Raw genomic sequence first — 17758 nt, 5'->3', positions numbered from 1 at the left:
AATCAGAATTACTGAACAATGATAATCTTGGGAAAGAAAAAGCTTAGATATTTTGCCAGTAAAGAGATGGTTCTATACTGCTACAAAACAAGAATACATGCAATAGAACATAGGAATTGCCAGACTGGATCAGAGCCACAGTCCATCTAATCCAGGATCCTGTCTTCAACAGTGGTCAGTACTGAATGCTTCAGAGGAAGGTGTGATCACACGGCAGTGATGAGATGTGGGATAATCTGCGCCCTACATGAGGTCTCATCCTGGTCATTAGTACTTAGAGATTGGCTTGAACCCTGAGCATGAGGTGTAATATCCTTTCCCATTATTTAGGATCACACTGGATATGCACATCCATTTCCAATGCCTCTTCGAATCTTGTTAAGTTCTTGGCCTCAACAACTGCCTGTGGCAAGAAGTTCCATGGCAGGATCACATGCTGTCAAGGTTTCTTCCCCACTCTGAACTCTAGGGTGCAGATGTGGGGACCTGCATGAAAACCTCCGAAGCTTACTTTTACCAGCTTAGGTTAAAACTTAAGTTAAAACTATTTTACCTTTTGCCCTTGGAGTTTATCACTGCCACCACCAAACGTCTAACAGGTCTATAACTGGGAAAGAGCCTGTTTGGAAATGTCTTGCCCACCAAAATCCTCCCAAACCCTTACACCCCCTTTCCTGGGGAAGGTTTGATAAAAATCCTCACCAATTTGCATAGGTGAACACAGACCCAAATCCTTGGATCATAAGAACAATGAAAAAGCATTCAGATTCTTAAAAGAAGAATTTTAATAGAAGTAAAAAGCAGGGGTCCCCAACGCGGTGCCCGCAGGTGCCATGGCATCTGCTGGGGCATTGTTATGCGCCCGCAGGACACCCTGCCACCGAAATGCTGCCGAGAAGCGTTGCTGTTTCTTGGCAGCATTTCAGCAGTGACGCTTCTTTCGGCGATCCGACATTTCGGTGGCGGGGTGTCAGGCACCCGCCACAGTCTTCTGGAAATAGCAATATGCTATTCCCACAAGAAAGGTTGGGGACCACTGCCTTAGAGAAAGGTTTGTCCTTTGTGTGGTATCCTGACAGATCCATGGTTATTGTCAAGTCAAATCCTTCACTGCCCTAGAAGCAGTGACTTTCCTGTGTCTTTCGGAGCATCAAGATGGATATAAGCCAGGGATTCTCAAACTTCATTGCACTGCAATCCCCTTCTGACAACAATCACTACACAACTACAGGAATGGGGACTGATGCCTGAGCCCGCCAAAACCTGAGCCCCACTGCTCCAGTCAAAGGGCTTTAGTCACAAGTGGGAGGCCTGTAACCTGAGCCACACCACCCAGAGCTGAAGCCCTCGTACTTCGGCCCTGGGGCTCAGACTTTGGCCCCAGGACCCAGCAAGTCTAATGCCAGCCCTGGTGACCCCATTAAAATGGATTGCGCCCCACTTTGGGGTCCCAACCCACAGTCTGAGAACCGCTGATCTGAGCAATCCATCCCTGAGCCCAGCAGATCTCTGCTACAGAGAGATCCCAGGACAGACAAGTAGAGTTGGACTCTCAAACCGTGGTTGCATATTTTACTGTAATCAATGGGACTAACTGCATAGTATGGCACTTAGGGCAGCAAGGATGGCAGAATCAGGCCCACAATGAGCAAATGAAATGAGGGCAGAGGCAGCTATGGCGAGAGTTTAGGAAGGCTTCCAGACTCGAATCCCAAAAGAACTCCAGGTCCTTGCTCCTTCTCTGATTTCTTGCTTGAATTTTGAAGGGAGGGAGGGGAAGTTTGCAAGGAAGGTGCAGCATGTAAGAATTGGATTGTATCCCTTTAAAAAGTTTGTGAGCCTTCTATGTTCAGAAGCCACTGGGACCCTGCCAGAGCAGTATGGTATAAAAGTAGTGTCAAGGTTCCTTCCCCACTCTGAACTCTAGGGTACAGATGTGGGGACCTGCATGAAAACCTCCTAAGCTTACTTTTACCAGCTTAGGTTAAAACTTCCCCAAGGTACAAATTATTTTACCCTTTGCCCTTGGATTTGCACTGCCACCACCAAACTTTATCTGGGTTCCTGAAAAAATGGAGTTTGGACCCATCTTTCCCCCCAAAATCCTCCCAACCCTTGCACCCCACTTCCTGGGGAAGGTTTGGTAAAAATCCTCACCAATTTGCAGAGGTGACCACAGACCCAAACCCTTGGATCTTAGAACAATGAAAAAAGCATTCAGTTCTTGAAAAGAAACATTTTAATAGAAGAAACAGTAAAAAGAATCACCTCTATAAAATCAGAATGGTAAATACCTTATGGGGTAATTAGATTCAAAACATAGAGAATCCCTCTAGGCAAAACCTTAACTTACAAAAAAGACACAGAGACAGGAATATTCATTCTATTCAGCACAGCTATTTTCTCAGCCATTTAGAGAAATCATAATCTAACACATACCTAGCTAGATTACTTACTAAGTTCTAAGACTCCATTCCTGCTCTGTCTCTGGCAAAAGCATCACCCAGACAGACGCAGACCCTTTGTTTTTCTCTCTCCTCCTAGCTTTTGAAAGTATCTTGTCTCCTCATTGGTCATTTTGGTCAGGTGCCAGCGAGATTACCTTTAGCTTCTTAATCCTTTACAGGTGAGAGGATTTTTCCTCTGGCCAGGAGGGATTTTAAAGGTGATTACCCTTCCCTTTATATTTATGACAAGTAGCTAGGCCTGGCATGTTATGTATGTTTAGTACATGGAGTGATTTGCACTTCACTATGCCCAAGTGGCTCCTTCATACCATGTATGTCAGGCGAGGAGCAAAAGACAACAAGAGGAAAGCATGGACTCTTCATCAGAAGGGGTTAAATCAGAGCAGGAACCCAAGTGCCTCTCTCCAGCTGCCCAGTGTCCTGCACTTCTGCACACCCAGAGCAAATACTTCTTGCGATTCTGGGCTTCAAGCAGGCAAATCTGGTTACCAAGCCCACAGGGGGAGAAAGGCTGGAGGAAACCCTGATAACAATCACTCTGGTACCCTACAATAATTGCCCTTAATGCTGCAATATCACTTCTGTGATAAATGAAAAGGGGGAGATGGTAGCTCCCTTTTATGGACACCCACCCAGCCAGTAGCTATAAAATCCCTCTTAGTAGCTGTTCTCTAATTGCTCTACCTGTAAAGGGTTAAAAAGTGTCACTTCTATGCATAGGTAAAAGGAAGTGAGTGGGAACCTGGCCAAACGAGCCAACGGGAAGGCTAGAACTTTTTAAAATTAAAACAAGACTCCCATTTTGTCTGTCTGTTGTTGTTCTCAGGGAGAGGTAGACAAGGAGCAGTTATGCTGTGAGAAGCTTGGGCCAGGTATGAAAAATTGTCAGTATCATACCTAAAAACTACTTATCTAAAACTCCAAATATGTAAGTAGATCAGGAAATGTTTCAGAAGACGTGATAAGGTTTATCCCTTTTATTTCTTTATGGCTTGTGGATTCCTCTGTGCTAACTCCAGGTGCTTTTGGTTTGTTTGTAACCTTTAAGCTGGACCTTAAAGAGCTATTCTTGATGCTTAATGCTTGTAATTGTTTTTTTTTTTAAATCTAGCAAAAGCTTAAGTCCCAAATAGATTTTATTAATTAAAAAAGAAATACATCTTTTTTAAGAACAAAATTGGATTTTTGTGTCCTAAGAGGTTTGTGCATGTTGTTTAATTAGCTGGGGGGAACAGCTGATTTCCTTTGTTTTTCTTCTCAGCTCTTTCCCAGATGAGGGGGTGGGTAAAAGGATTTGTTGGGACCCCACAGGAAGGAATTCCCAAGTGCGCTTTCCTGGGTTCTTAAAGGGGTTTTGCATTTGGGTGGTGGGAGCATCTAGCAATCCAAGGTCAGAGAAAAGCTGTAACCTTGGGAGTTTAATACAAGGCTGGAGTGGCAAGTATTAATTTTTAAAGTTCTTGTTGGCCTCCAAAGTGCCAGAGTGGGAAATCAGCCTTGACCACCTCTGTAAGCAGTCAGCAGTTTGGACCAAAACTGCGGAGTGCTTAATTTTATAAGGGGTGTAACGAAGGAACAAAACAAATAAAGCCGGTAGCACAACACCTCCCCTGTGTAATGACCTCTGCAACAGAGAGAAAGGCTGGACCTGTGGCTAAGGCAAAAGAGCTGGGTTAGGTTCTCAGCTCTGAGACAGACTGTGTGTGACCTTGGACAAATCACTTAATGTCTGTGCCTCAGGTCCCCATCTATCACATGAGACCATTCTAGTACCAGCCTTTTGTCTTTCCGATTGTAAGCTGTTTGGGCCAGGGACTGGCCTTATTATGGGTATATGGAGTGTCGACCATGTTAGTGCCCCAGTCTCAGCTGGAACCTGTAGGAGCTACACAAATAGTTACACAAATGGTCGCCTGCCATATTTACTATTCTTTCTACACATCAGGATGGTTTGTCCCTGTAACCTCAATAAGGATTCTTTAAAATACAGCCAGCTCTCCTGGACTCCTTTCCCCCTCATGTTATTCTCCCAGGGGATCCTGTCCGTCAGTTCCCTGAGGGAGTCAAAGTCTGCTTTTCTGAAGTCCAGGGTCTGTATTCTGCTGCTCTCCTTTCTTCCCTGTGTCAGGATCCTGAACTCAACCATCTCATGGTCACTGCCTCCCAGGTTCCCATCCACTTTTGCTTCCCCTACTAATTCTTCCCGGTTTGTGAGCAGCAGGTCAAGAAGAGCTCTGCCCCTCGTTGGTTCCTCCAGCACTTGCACCAGGAAACTGTCCCCTACACTTTCCAAAAACTTCCTGGGTTGTCTGTGCACCGCTGTATTGCTCTCCCAGCAGGTATCAGGGTGATTGAAGTCTCCCATGAGAGCCAGGGCCTGCGATCTAGTAACTTCTGTGAGTTGCCGGAAGAAAGTGGGTGGTGGCAGAAAAAAGCTGTAACCTTGGGAGTTTAATAGCAGGCTGGAGTGGCAAGTGTTAATTTTTAGAGTACTTGCGGGCCCCCACCTTCTGCACTCAGTGTGTCAGACTGGGGAATCAGCCTTGATATGGTGGCAGAGCGATGGGATCATTTTGAACCAGAGGCACAGATCTCAGGATTTTAAAAGGGCACATTTTTCCTTTTGGCAGCCTGCAAAGCCAGGGAGGTTTTTTTTCTTTCTTGCCAGAGTGGGGAACCAGCCTTGACCACCTCTGTAAGCAGTCAGCAGTTTGGACCCAATAACAATAGGAGGAGGATTCGTAGGATGTCCCTTTAACTGCCTGAGGAGAGAGAATATCTGAAATTCTGGAGGACTAAACAATAGGAAACAAAACGAGCAGAAACTGTAAAGCAATGAAAACAGAATTCTTCCCATAGGATGTTGGCAGGCTCAGACCAGGCCTGCCCTCCTTACCTGCCATGGCAGACAGAGGAACAAGCCATATGCACCTCTGAAAGCTTGAGAGAGCCTTGGACCCAGGTTAACAAACTGGAGAGTCCCATGAACAGCAGAAAGGATTTCGTGTTACAAAGAGACTCAGCCACAAGCCTGGCTTTGGGTTTCAGTGCAGAGCCCTAACAGGCAACAGAGATAAAGGCTGGACCTGTGGCTAAGGCAAAAGAGCTGGGTTAGGTTCTCAGCTCTGAGACAGACTGTGTGTGACCTTAATGTCTGTGCCTCAGGTCCCCATCTACCACATGAGACCATTCTAGTACCAGCCTTTTGTCTTTCTGATTGTAAGCTGTTTGGGTCAGGGACTGGCCTTATTATGGGTATATGGAGTGTCGACCATGGTAGTGCCCCAGTCTCAGCTGGAACCTGTAGGAGCTACACAAATACATATTCCTGTAGATTCATAGATATTAATGTCATCTAGTCTGACCCCCCGCACAACACAAGCCACCGAACCCCACCCACCCACCCCTCCAACAAACCCCCCCACCCACGTCCGAGGCACCGAAGTCCCCAAATCATGGTCCAAAGACTTCAAGGTGCAGAGAATCCTCCAGCAAGTGACCTGTGCCCCATGCTGCAGAGGAAGGCGAAAAACCCCCAGGACCTCTTCCAATCTGTCCTGGAGGAAAATTCCTTCCCAACCCCAAATATGGCGATCAGCTGAACCCTGAGCATGTGGGCAAGATTCACCAGCCAGATACCCAGGAAAGAATTCTCTGTAGTAACTCAGATCCCACCCCATCTAACATCCCATCACAGGCCATTGGGCCTATTTACCATGAATAGTTAAAGATCAATTAATTGCCAAAATCATATTATCCCACCATACCTTCTCCTCCAGAAACTATTGAGTTTAATCTTGAAGCCAGATAGGTCTTTTGCCCCCACTGCTTCCCTTGGAAGGCTGTTCCAGAACTTCTCTCCTCTGATGGTTAGAAACCTTCGTCTAATTTCAAGTCTAAACTTCCTGACGGCCAGTTTAAATCCATTTGTTCTTGTGCCCACATTGGTACTGAGCTTAAATAATTCCTCTCCCTCTCTGGTATTTATCCCTCTGATATATTTATAGAGAGCAATCATATCTCCCCTCAGCCTGCTTTTGGTTAGGCTGAACAAGCCAAGCTCCTTGAGTCTCCTTTCATAAGACAGGTTTTCCATTCCTCGGATCATCCTAGTAGCCCTTCTCTGTACCTGTTCCAGTTTAAATTCATCTTTCCTAAACATGGGAGACCGGAAGTACACACAGTATTCCAGATGAGGTCTCACCAGTGCCTTGTATAACGGTACTAAAACCTCCTTATCTCTACTGGAAATACCTCACCTGATGCATCCCAAGACCGCGTTATCTTTTTTCACAGCCATATCACATTGCCGGCTCAATGTCATTCTGTGGTCAACCAATACTCCAAGGTCCTTCTCCTCCTCCGTTACTTCCAATTGATGCGCCCCCAGCTTATAACTAAAATTCTTGTTATTAATCCCTAAATGCATGACCTTACATGTCTCACTATTAAATTTCATCCTATTACTATTACTCCAGTTTACAAGGTCATCCAGATCCTCCTGTATGATATCCCTGTCCTTCTCTAAATTGGCAACACCTCCCAGCTTTGTATCATCCACAGACTTTATTAGCACACTTCCACTTTTTGTGCCGAGGTCAGTAATAAAAAGGTTAAATAAGATTGGTCCCAAAACCGATCCCTGAGGAACTCCACTGGTAACCTCCCTCCAGCCTGACAGTTCACCTTTCAGTAGGACCCGCTGTAGTCTCCCCTTAACCAGTTCCTTATCCACCTTTCAATTTTCATATTGATCCCCATCTTTTCCAATTTAACTAATAATTCCCCATGTGGAACCGTATCAAACGCCCTACTGAAATCTAGGTAAATTAGATCCACTGCCTTTCCTTTGTCTAAAAAATCTGTTGCTTTCTCAAAGAAGGAGATCAGGTTGGTTTGGCACGATCTACCTTTTGTAAAACCATGTTGTATTTTGTCCCATTTGCCATTGACCTCAATGTCCTTAATTACTTTCTCCTTCAAAAATTTTTCCAAGACCTTGCATACTACAGATGTCAAGCTAACAGGCCTGTAGTTAGCCAGATCACATTTTTTCCCTTTCTTAAAAGGAGGAACTATGTTAGCAATTCTCCAGTCATACGGTACAACCCCTGAGTTTACAGACCCATTAAAAATTCTTGCCAAAGGGCTTGCAAATTCATGTGTGAATTCCTTTAATATTCTTGGATGAAGATTATCTGGGCCCCCCGATTTAGTCCCATTAAGCTGTTCGAGTTTCGCTTCTACCTCAGAAATTTTCATTATGTTCCTTTTTAGTTGGATGTACTTAGAGAGCTGTGTTTGTTTTTCAGATACTAAATTTAGTGCTCCCTGTCTATATTCATAGTTTCGTTGCATGCCTAACACCCAGGGTAAATACCATTTATAGAATGACAATGCAGTTTCTTTAGTTACACTTTCCTAACTGCTGAGCAGTAGCGACATGCTATGAATACTCAATCCTTCACAGGCGACTGACATAAAAACAAATCTCCTTTGGGGAACAGAGCCCAAGGTGAGCGAATTAGCCTACGAAGGTGATACGTTTTGATCTGTTAAATGCAAAAAACAAAAGCCAATACAGTTCTCTGGACAAACAATTGCACTGCCGAGAGCTGTAGGGAGATGTAACGCAGGAGAAAGCAGTACATTACGGTTTAATGTTTTGGACAAGACACACTCGTATAAGTGACTTTAAATTTTGGGAAGAAGGGTTTTGAATTTTTCATTCTCCATCCTAGCAACTCGTGACAGCCGCTAGCTGTCCCTCTGCACCTGTTCAAATATCTGTCATGACATCCAGCAATGGACGAGCATGTTAGCTTGATTTTTTGTTCAAATAGTTAGCGATCTGCTGATCTTTAGATCTTCATCATCCTGTTTCAGTGTTAACACCCCACAGCGATGAACGGGAAGAGTTCATGCTTGCATGTGAGCTATTTTGTCTGTCTGTACGTCTGCAGACTCAGGCAGGTATCACTGAATTGATTTACAATCCGTTTACATTTTGAAGGTGACGTTTGCAACCAAAATGGCAGGAGACATTTTTTTTAAAAATCAAAGGTTAAACTCTGGAGTACAATTATGCAGTAACTTTAAAAACTACATAATATGGTGATTTGCCCAGTCATACAACTGCCTTTCATGCTTGGCCTCGTAAAATAGTGAAAAATGGCAAAAACTCCTGAGCTGGCTATTTTATAATTTCCAGTATTGTTATTACCAGTGATGTAGTCTGGGTCCCTGGTTCTGCTGGTATAAACACATCCCTATAGAATACAAACATACCCTACATGCAAAGAGTATGAGACATACAGCACATCTTCCATATAACAACCAGGGCAGCAGGACCTGAATGCACATGTCTTGAAAATGTAACTGCTCCTGTTGATGGATGTAAGAAACAGCAATTATTCCACTCCACAGCAATCGAAGCCACTTTGCTACCAGCCCCTATGGAAAGCTACATTTTTTATATTGTTTGTTTGAATGCTTTGTAAATGTTTTCTTTACATTATAAATGAACACTAAAGGGTGATCGGGGAACTAAAAGATTACTGGGACCCATGTTCTTGGTATTGTACGCCTGACACAAATCAGTCTCAATCTTCTTTTTCCAGTGAAGATTAGCAAGGCGATTTTGGTAGGGTGGGACTGGCCTCACCTAACATCCTCAGCCGCTTATGCTCTTATTTCAGGCCTGGCTGTGATGCAGACACATCGCTGTCCGCATTCACTGGTGGATACCTTGGGGCGAAGGGCAAACGCTAAGTGCCTCATTCAGCTCTCATTTAGACCGGCCATACAGCTGCAGAATTACTCCTGATTTACATGGAGTGTGAATTCAACAAGTTACCTATTTTGCCCTCAAGACTGGATTACTGCAATGGCCTCCAAATGTGATTGCTCTAGGGGTCGCACTTGGAAAGTTTGGTTAGTGAGGAATGTGCTTGCTTGCTTACCTAGCAGTACTTCCTGCCAAAACATGCTACTCTGGCAAGCACTATAGGTCACCCAAGCTCCCAGGTGGTTTTTGGTACAGTTCAAGTCATTGTTCTTTAGCTCGAAAGCCCTTTGTGGATGGTGCCCTGTGCAGCTTAGAAATAGCCTCTGCCTTCTGGCTTTCACCCAGCAGGGATGCTGAGGCTGGTGCTCCGAAAGAACATCTGAAATGTGGGCAGGGCACCCTGGTGAGACCCAACCTAGCTAAGATACTTGTGTGGCATCAGGAACATCATATCCGAGCATCTTATGGCTGTCAACTCTTCACACATGCCTGGGAGGTGGGGACATGCTGTGTCTCACTTTCCAGGTGGGGCAGTGAGGTATAGTAGGAGGAAGGCCTAGATTCACAAAGGGACTCAGGTGCCCAAAGCCCAGATTTCAGTGCCTACGTCCTGGTTTTAGGCTCCTCTGTAGTTCACAAAACTCCTGCCGAACTCTGTAGGTGTCCGAATTCCCTCGGTGCCTCAATTTCTGCCTCGGAGCACATGTACTGCTGCCTCCCTCTGGGCATCCTGATGCCTATCTCCTGTCTACGCCTGAGAGCAATGCACACATTGGGGGAAGATCAGTCTTGTTAGGGCCTGGGCCAGTGGGTGTGCCCCGAGGCTGCCTGCTGGATTGGGTCCCATTCAAAGTCTGGCTGGGCAGAGGTTGCTACCGCAGCCTCCCTTAAAACTGTTAGCCTCATGGGTAGCGCACTCGCCAGGGATGTGGCAGACTCCTGCTTAAATCCTCTAAGGAGAGTGCTCTAACCACTGGGCGATGGGAGACTCTGGGGTGAGGCCCTGTCAATCTCTCCTGCTACATCTAAAGAATTAGTCATTGGAGCAGGGGGTTGGACCCTGGGTCCCCCTGACCGCCCAGTGGGTGCCATAACCACTAGGCAACAGAGTCATTCTCTCTCTCTGGCCCAATGACTCATTATTTATATTGTTTATAAAGAACCCCAAAATCCAAGAGTCTGGAACTAGAGTCCAGGGGCCAGATTACTCCCCCAAGATGTGAGCACAGTGGCCCTGGAGTGTTTCTGAAAAAGCCACAACAAGGGGTGGGGGACCCTGACCTGGAAGGGCTCCAGCCTCACCTTACTTCTTTGCTCTCCGAAGTTCTCCTTCTCACTCCATACACATTCCCCATGTAAGCTGCCTTCCAGCTGCTAGTTCAGGGTCGTCTTTGGCCAGCACCCAGGAGACAGCGACCCAGGGCTAAGGGACTGAACCACAAGCCGCTGTGGGAAGGCAGAATAGAAACTGGCTGTGGGAAGAGAGGGTTGGGTTGTGTCATTTTGGAGGGACGGGATGCAGGAAGGCTAGTGGGTGTGGTGGGGGGAAGGGCAGCACGTTTGGTGGGGTGTATGGGGGAAGAGAAAGGAGAAGAAGTGAAAATCAGTGTATTTGCCTTCATTTCCCTATGCAGTTCACTGAGAAGGAGCACACCTGTCCCGTGCTGACAGCTCCTTTGCAACTGGAGGAAAGTTAGAGGAGGAACTCTGAAACCCCAGGGGGAGGTGCTCGTGAGGCTGTCTTCAGCTCCTGAGCCATAAAACATTCCACTTGAGATTCAGAGTTCAGACTTCAGAAAACAAGTGCAGCAGAGACACTTCTATCATGTCAAGCCGAGCAAAAGGTAACCCAGCTGTTCCTTCCTGTCTAATGACTCGAGAGCTGTTACATGGCAAGAAAATAAAATCTAACTTCTCAATGGTGATTGTTTTCATGAATAGAGGGCCGTGGATCAGATTCCCACAGCAAGCTAGACCGGTTCACAGAATGGTATGTAATGCTGGGGGCAGCCCCTTTTTATTAGTGAGCATGAACGAGTGAGTGTGAGTGTGTTTTGAAGAGTTGGAATTACTCTGATTTGTGGCTGTTTCATTTCATCTAGGCAGTTGCCATTGAAAAAATCATCATCCCAGACCTGTTGCGTGTACCTTTCTTTCTTTTTTCCTCTCCATGTGCATTCTGGAACTGTCAGTCACTCCTAACCGAGGTGTTCGCTGTTAGCAGACCAGATTTAAATTCCTCTTTACAAAGGATGCTAGGTTGCTCTGGGGAGCTTTGTTAACAATCAGTCAATAATTAATGATCACTACTAATATTTTCATAAATTTACATAGTGCTTTAAACCATAGAGTAAAATACTTTCCCTGCTCTGTATTCTGCATTACTTTCTAGTGTCCAAGATATTATTGTGCAACAGCACCCGGATAAAATCACAAGGTTTCCTATTAACCGTGTCAGTGCTGTGTAGCATACCAGGTACACAGGGGAAATCCACTGCCTGGGCTGCTCCCTGTACCTGCGTGGTCCTTAGACCAGATTTAAATTCCTCTTTACAAAGGATGCTAGGTTGCTCTGGGGAGCTTTGTTAACAATCAGTCAATAATTAATGATCACTACTAATATTTTCATAAATTTACATAGTGCTTTAAACCATAGAGTAAAATACTTTCCCTGCTCTGTATTCTGCATTACTTTCTAGTGTCCAAGATATTATTGTGCAACAGCACCCGGATAAAATCGCAAGGTTTCCTATTAACCGTGTCAGTGCTGTGTAGCATACCAGGTACACAGGGGAAATCCACTGCCTGGGCTGCTCCCTGTACCTGCGTGGTCCTTGTTCATGGCACTGCCAGCATGGCCCTGCCAAGGGCTGAAAGTTAGGGGCCGGCGAGGGAGGTGCTATTCCGAGCTGGATTTGGTTTAGGCTACCACTCAGGTTCATGTTGCGGCTGTATCCTCAGGGCTAGCATTTGAGGTTTGGTATGAGGCTGCATCAGCGCCAGGGTTCAGGGTCAAGCCCCCATCAGGTCTAAAGCTCTTGTCTTGATTTTATGAACGTCACCAGGCTGGCCTCCTCCCCGCTGCCCCCTCACGGCTAGAGGTTGCTCTGCAGGTGGCCTGCCTTGCCTCAGTTTACCCCTTCAAGGGATTTCCTCAATAATTCACAAACCCTTTGACCCTTCTCAGCTTCTGTGTTATTACATTAATAAACACTTAACCCAAAGTTTTCAAGTCCCTCTCTTCTCTGCTGGAGCTTACGCATTGCAAACTCCCTTGCTCTGCAGCTTCCTGCTGCTCTTCTAAGGGAATCGAGTGACCGCCTCTAGCCCACCCTGTTAAAATGACACTGAAATCTCACAAGTGGTAAGGTTGAAATGTCTGTGAGATCAGCTTCTCTCCTAAGATTCTGGCCACATTTGAATCAGAAAACAAACACCTTTTAACTGAAACCATCCAAGTGGATTTGGGATTCAGGGACTTGAATCTGACCTCCCCCCTTTGGCACACATCGAAAGGGGCAGGGACATGAATCACCAGACTTTATCGCTCACAGCACAGGTAACAACACCTGTCAATTGCAGGCTGCTGCAGAAGCTCAGTTACATCAGCGTGACAACCGGCCATGACGAGTACATGAAAGAGATTGGAGAGAGGCAGCAGAGGTGAGAGCCGGGAGGTATTTAATCAGGGAATGACAAGGGTGGGCTATTCCCCCTCTAAATCAGTACATTGCTCTTAGGAAGTGGGGGGCCCTTCCCACTGGCTTGAGCCAGCCACAGAGAGGTACAGGGCACTGACAGGGCTCAACTTCTGCTGCAGGCCTGCCTGGCTTCTGAGCAGTGGCAGTATGCAGCAGCAGCCGACTCCACTGGCCAGGTGTGCTAGGCACAACACCAAACTCAGCTCATGTCGTACCTGCTCCTGCCAGGGCCTCAGCACCTCAGTGCTCTGTGCTAGGGATGTGGAACAGAGCAGTAGCAGATTCCGCAAAGCCCAGCTTGTGCCCAACAACGGGACACAGCAAGGGCGATTCTAGCTCCTTTCCAACAGAGAGTGTTGCTTTGACTTGTTCTGGAGCTGCCACTAGCGTTCAGTGGTCTCCCCACACTGCACGGGACCAGGACGGCCGAGGGCCTCTGTCCTTCTCTTGCAGTTTAGCCTGTTACCCTTTGCCATGCTATCTAAGCACCAGTTCTCCACTGCTCTAGCCCTGGACACTCTAGGGAAATCAGTGCTGAAGGTGGGTTAGTTAAAACAGGACAAAGGCCTTTTCAGCCCCACTACAAAAAGCATTTGAGACTTCAGGGCCGCAGCCCACTCCTTCCTGTCTAGACTAGTAGTTAAACCTCTCAGCACCAGCTCAAGAGCATCCAGTGCTGATGAACATTTACAGTCTCCCAGTGGAGGCTGGGCTTTTGTTAGTCTGGACAAGGCCTGAGAGACAGACATTTTTCTTCAAATACTTGACCTCTGAGCTACCACCAATGCAGCTCCCCCTGTGGTAACAATGACAGGAGTGCTAGCGTCCACCAGCATCTTAACCAGTGTGTTATCTGGACCTGCTCTGAACAGGTGGCTAAACTACCTATGCCTGGTCTTTGTGAGAATTGCTACCACCAGGGAAGCAGTACATGTCCTAGCAATGGGGGGACACTGGAGTTGTAGCAATGACCTCCAGCATTTGGACAGGGTTTGGATGCTAAGACTGATGTAGAAGGTACACTGACTTCAATTTCTGTCTCATTGCAGGAATGGGGATTTGAACTGCGAGAGATTAGTGCAACGTGCACCAGCCACGGCAGCCACTTAAAAGAATATTATTCTTTCCTACAGCTTATACTGTAGTGTATGTAGTATATTTTTGCTACTCTGTATAGTGTTTCTCATGCTTGGCCTCCTATAACAAAAGAAAATTAGAAAGTGGGGAGTGATTGGGGAGATGGGGGCGGGCTGGACAAGTGATTTAGAAAGTAATCCGAGCCGAACTGAAAAAAAATATTTCAAACTGACTGAGCCAAACCTGGAAAGCTGCACAAAACAGGAAGGGAAGGAAAAGAACAGACAAAATAAATAAGAAACAATTGGGGAAAGAGAAACAGGGGACACAGGCTGTGGGGGATGAGGACAGTGTTCATGAAGCGGGACACATAGGCAGTAATTTTAAAGCAGAAAGAAGCTAATGGAGGCAATTCTCATTTTCCTTTGCCTTCCCAATTATAAATAGTCATTGAGAAGAAACAGCCCCAGGATCCATTTTTCATAAGTTTTCATGGCAAAAAATGTAACTAGACAGAGCAGGCAGTGGTAGGTGTGGCTACTGTTGCTTGAGACGTCTCACGCTGAGACCCAGTTAAAAACTGTACCGTGATGCACAGAAACAAGGGGCGGGCAATTAAAGCTGTGAGGCAAGCTGAAGTCTGCCATTTCCTCACGTTTGTTGCTTGACGTGGAGCCGATTGGCTTTGTGAATGTAACGTGGGACGTATGCTAAATCAGTGCAATGAATCACATAAATATTCTAAACTGGAGGAAGCTCCAGCCTCTTGCTCTGGGAAGCAATTTAACAGCGGTCTCAGGAGAGGCACCCCGCTGGCCATGGCGGGCACTAGTGGTCACCTACTACAGGACAGGCCTAACAAAGAAAATAACAGAACGCCACTAGCCGTCACCTTCAGTCCCCCACTAAAACCCCTCCAACGCATTATTAAGGGTCTACAACCTATCCTGAAGGATGACCCAACACTCTCACAAATCTTGGGAGACAGGCCAGTCCTTGCCTACAGACAGGCCCCCAACCTGAAGCGAATACTCACCAGCAACCACATACCACACAACAGAACCACTAACCCAGGAACCTATCCTTGCAACAAAGCCCGTTGCCAACCGTGTCCACATATCTATTCAGGGGACACCATCACAGGGCCTAATAACATCAGCCACACTATCAGAGGCTCGTTCACCTGCACATCTACCAATGTGATATATGCCATCTTGTGCCAGCAATGCCCCTCTGCCATGTACATTGGTCAAACTGGACAGTCTCTATGTAGAAGAATAAATGGACACAAATCAGATGTCAAGAATTATAACATTCATAAACCAGTTGGAGAACACCTCAATCTCTCTGGTCACGCGATTACAGACATGAAAGTTGCGATATTACAACAGAAAAACTTCAAAACCAGACTCCAGCAAGAGACTGTTGAATTGGAATTCATTTGCAAATTGGATACAATTAACTTAGGCTTGAATAGAGACTGGGAGTGGCTAAGTCATTATGCAAGCTAACCTATTTCCCCTTCTTTTTCCCTACCCCCCCCCAACCCTTCCTCAGACATTCTTGTTAAACCCTGGATTTGTGCTGGAAATGGCCCGCCTTGATTATCATACACATTGTAAGGACAGTGATCACTTTAGATAAGCTATTACCAGCAGGAGAGTGGGGTGGGGGGAGAGAAAACCTTTTGTAGTGGTAAACACCCATTTTTTCATGGTTTGTATGTATAAGAACATCTTTTGTATTTTCCACAGTATGCAACCGATGAAGTGAGCTGTAGCTCACAAAAGCTTATGCTCAAATAAATTGGTTAGTCTCTAAGGTGCCACAAGTACTCCTTTTCTTTTTGCGAATACAGACTAACACGGCTGTTACTCTGAAACTAGTGGAAGTGTGCATCTGAGCGGAGCCACTTTACATTTTGGTCCGCCACGGTCTGATTGAAGCTTTCCCTGGCCATTACCTGGAACGCACCACTGGCCGCTCACGGCTTAGGGAGACATAGCTCTGCGTGGAGCCGCGTAACTGAGCAAACGTGGCCCAGAAGAGATATAGCAAATGAGCCTAAGCAAATAAAACACTCAAAAGGACGTGGGGAGCTTTGCTGATGTGCACTCAGCTCTCCTGTGAGCTTCAGAAGGGTTCATTTGCTTAGCTGCCTTCTGAGAATCCCAGCCACTCCCTCACTGCAGACAGTACCCCCGGGTGTTCAATAACTTGGATTTACCGTAACCCAGGTATATGAGTGCTCAGGGAGTTCATCGTGCTAACCTGTGTGGAGCTACCCAACAGAGTGAGCCCACAGGCAGTTGTACCATGGGTAGGTGAAGGGGGGTGACAGTTACACTCAGGATACAACTCTTCAGGGTTCTGGCTCTGACCACGACAACAGGAGGTGTGGGGCGCAGGACGTGGTTTCGGTGCTGCAGTATCAGCATGGGAGAGTTCTTGTGCCTGGAGGTGGGTTTTTTTGCCAATATGGAGGAGGACTGGATGTCATACAAGATGATCTGGATGACCTTGAAAACTGGAGTAATAGAAATGGGATGAAGTTTAATCATGCAAAGTCATGCACTTAGGGACTAAGAACAAGAATTTTTGTTGTGAGCTGGGGACTTATCAGTTGGAAGTGACAGAGGAGGAGAAAGACCTGGGCGTACTGGTAGATCACAGGATGACTGTGAGCCGCCAGTGTGATGTGGCTATGAAAAAGGCTAATGCAGTCCTAGGATGCATCAGTGAAGTATTTCCACTAGAGACAAGGAAGTCTTAGTACCATTATACAAGGCATCATCTGGAATATTGTGTGCAGTTCTGGTCTCCCATGTTTAGGAAAGATGAATTCAAACTGGAACAAGTGCAGAGAAGGGCTACTAGGATAATCCAAGGAATGGAAAATCTACCTTATGAGAGGAGACACAAAGAGCTTGGTTTGTTAAGCCTAACGAAAAGAAGGTTGAGGGGAGATATGATTGCTCTCGATAAATACACCAAAGAGATAAACACCTGGGAGGGAGAGAAATTACTTAAATTAAGGGCCAATCGTGATAGGGCCACAAGAACAAATGGCTATAAACTAGCCATCAACAGGTTTAGGCTCAAAATTAGATGACGGTTTCTAACCATCAGAGGAGTGAAGTTTTGGAACAGTGTGGGCAAAAAAACTAACTGGCTTCAAGAATGAGCTCTTTAAGGAGGGGATGGTGTGATGGGACTGCCTACCATTGTAGCCGATCTGCGACTGCTAGCAGCAAATATCTCCAATGGCCAGTGATGGGACACTAGATGGGGAGGGCTCTGAGTTACCACAGAGAATTCTTTCCCAGGTGTCTGGCTGGTGGGTCTTGCCCACATGCTCAGGGTCTAACTGATCACCATATTTGGGGTCGGGAAGGAATTTTCCCTCAGGTCAGATTGGCAGAGACCCTGGGGGGTTTTCACCTTCCTCTACAGCATGGGGCATGGCTCACTTGCAAGTTTAAACTAGTATCAGTGGTGGAGTCTCTGTACCTTGAAGTCTTTAGACCATGTTCTGGGGACGTCAGTGACTCAGCCAGAGGTTAGGGCTCTGTTACAGCTGTAGGCAGGTGAGGTTCTGTGGCCTGAAATGTGCTGGAGGTCCAGACTAGATGATCAGGATGGTCCTGTGTGGGCTTAGAATCTATAATTTTATTTCATCAAATTTCTCAGGCTGCCCTAGTGTGGGCAGGAGCCCTAAGTGCTAG

General features: G+C 46.3%; 1 long non-coding RNA gene across 1 annotated transcript; it reads left to right on the top strand.

Annotated features, from left to right (window-relative positions):
* The first annotated feature begins 10896 nt into the window (after nucleotides 1–10896).
* LOC311526619 lies at nucleotides 10897–15854 on the top strand. Its single transcript, XR_014713071.1, has 4 exons — nucleotides 10897–11099; nucleotides 11197–11245; nucleotides 12838–12918; nucleotides 14006–15854. It is a non-coding gene; the product is annotated as an uncharacterized lncRNA (long non-coding RNA).
* The last annotated feature ends 1904 nt before the right edge of the window (nucleotides 15855–17758 follow it).

The sequence above is a fragment of the Lepidochelys olivacea genome (genome assembly GCF_965140295.1).
Source record: "Lepidochelys olivacea isolate rLepOli2 genome assembly, chromosome: 9".
Lineage (NCBI taxonomy): Eukaryota > Metazoa > Chordata > Testudines > Cheloniidae > Lepidochelys > Lepidochelys olivacea.
The sequence above is the reverse complement of the archived record's forward strand: the minus strand, read 5'-3'. Positions and strand labels throughout refer to the sequence as shown.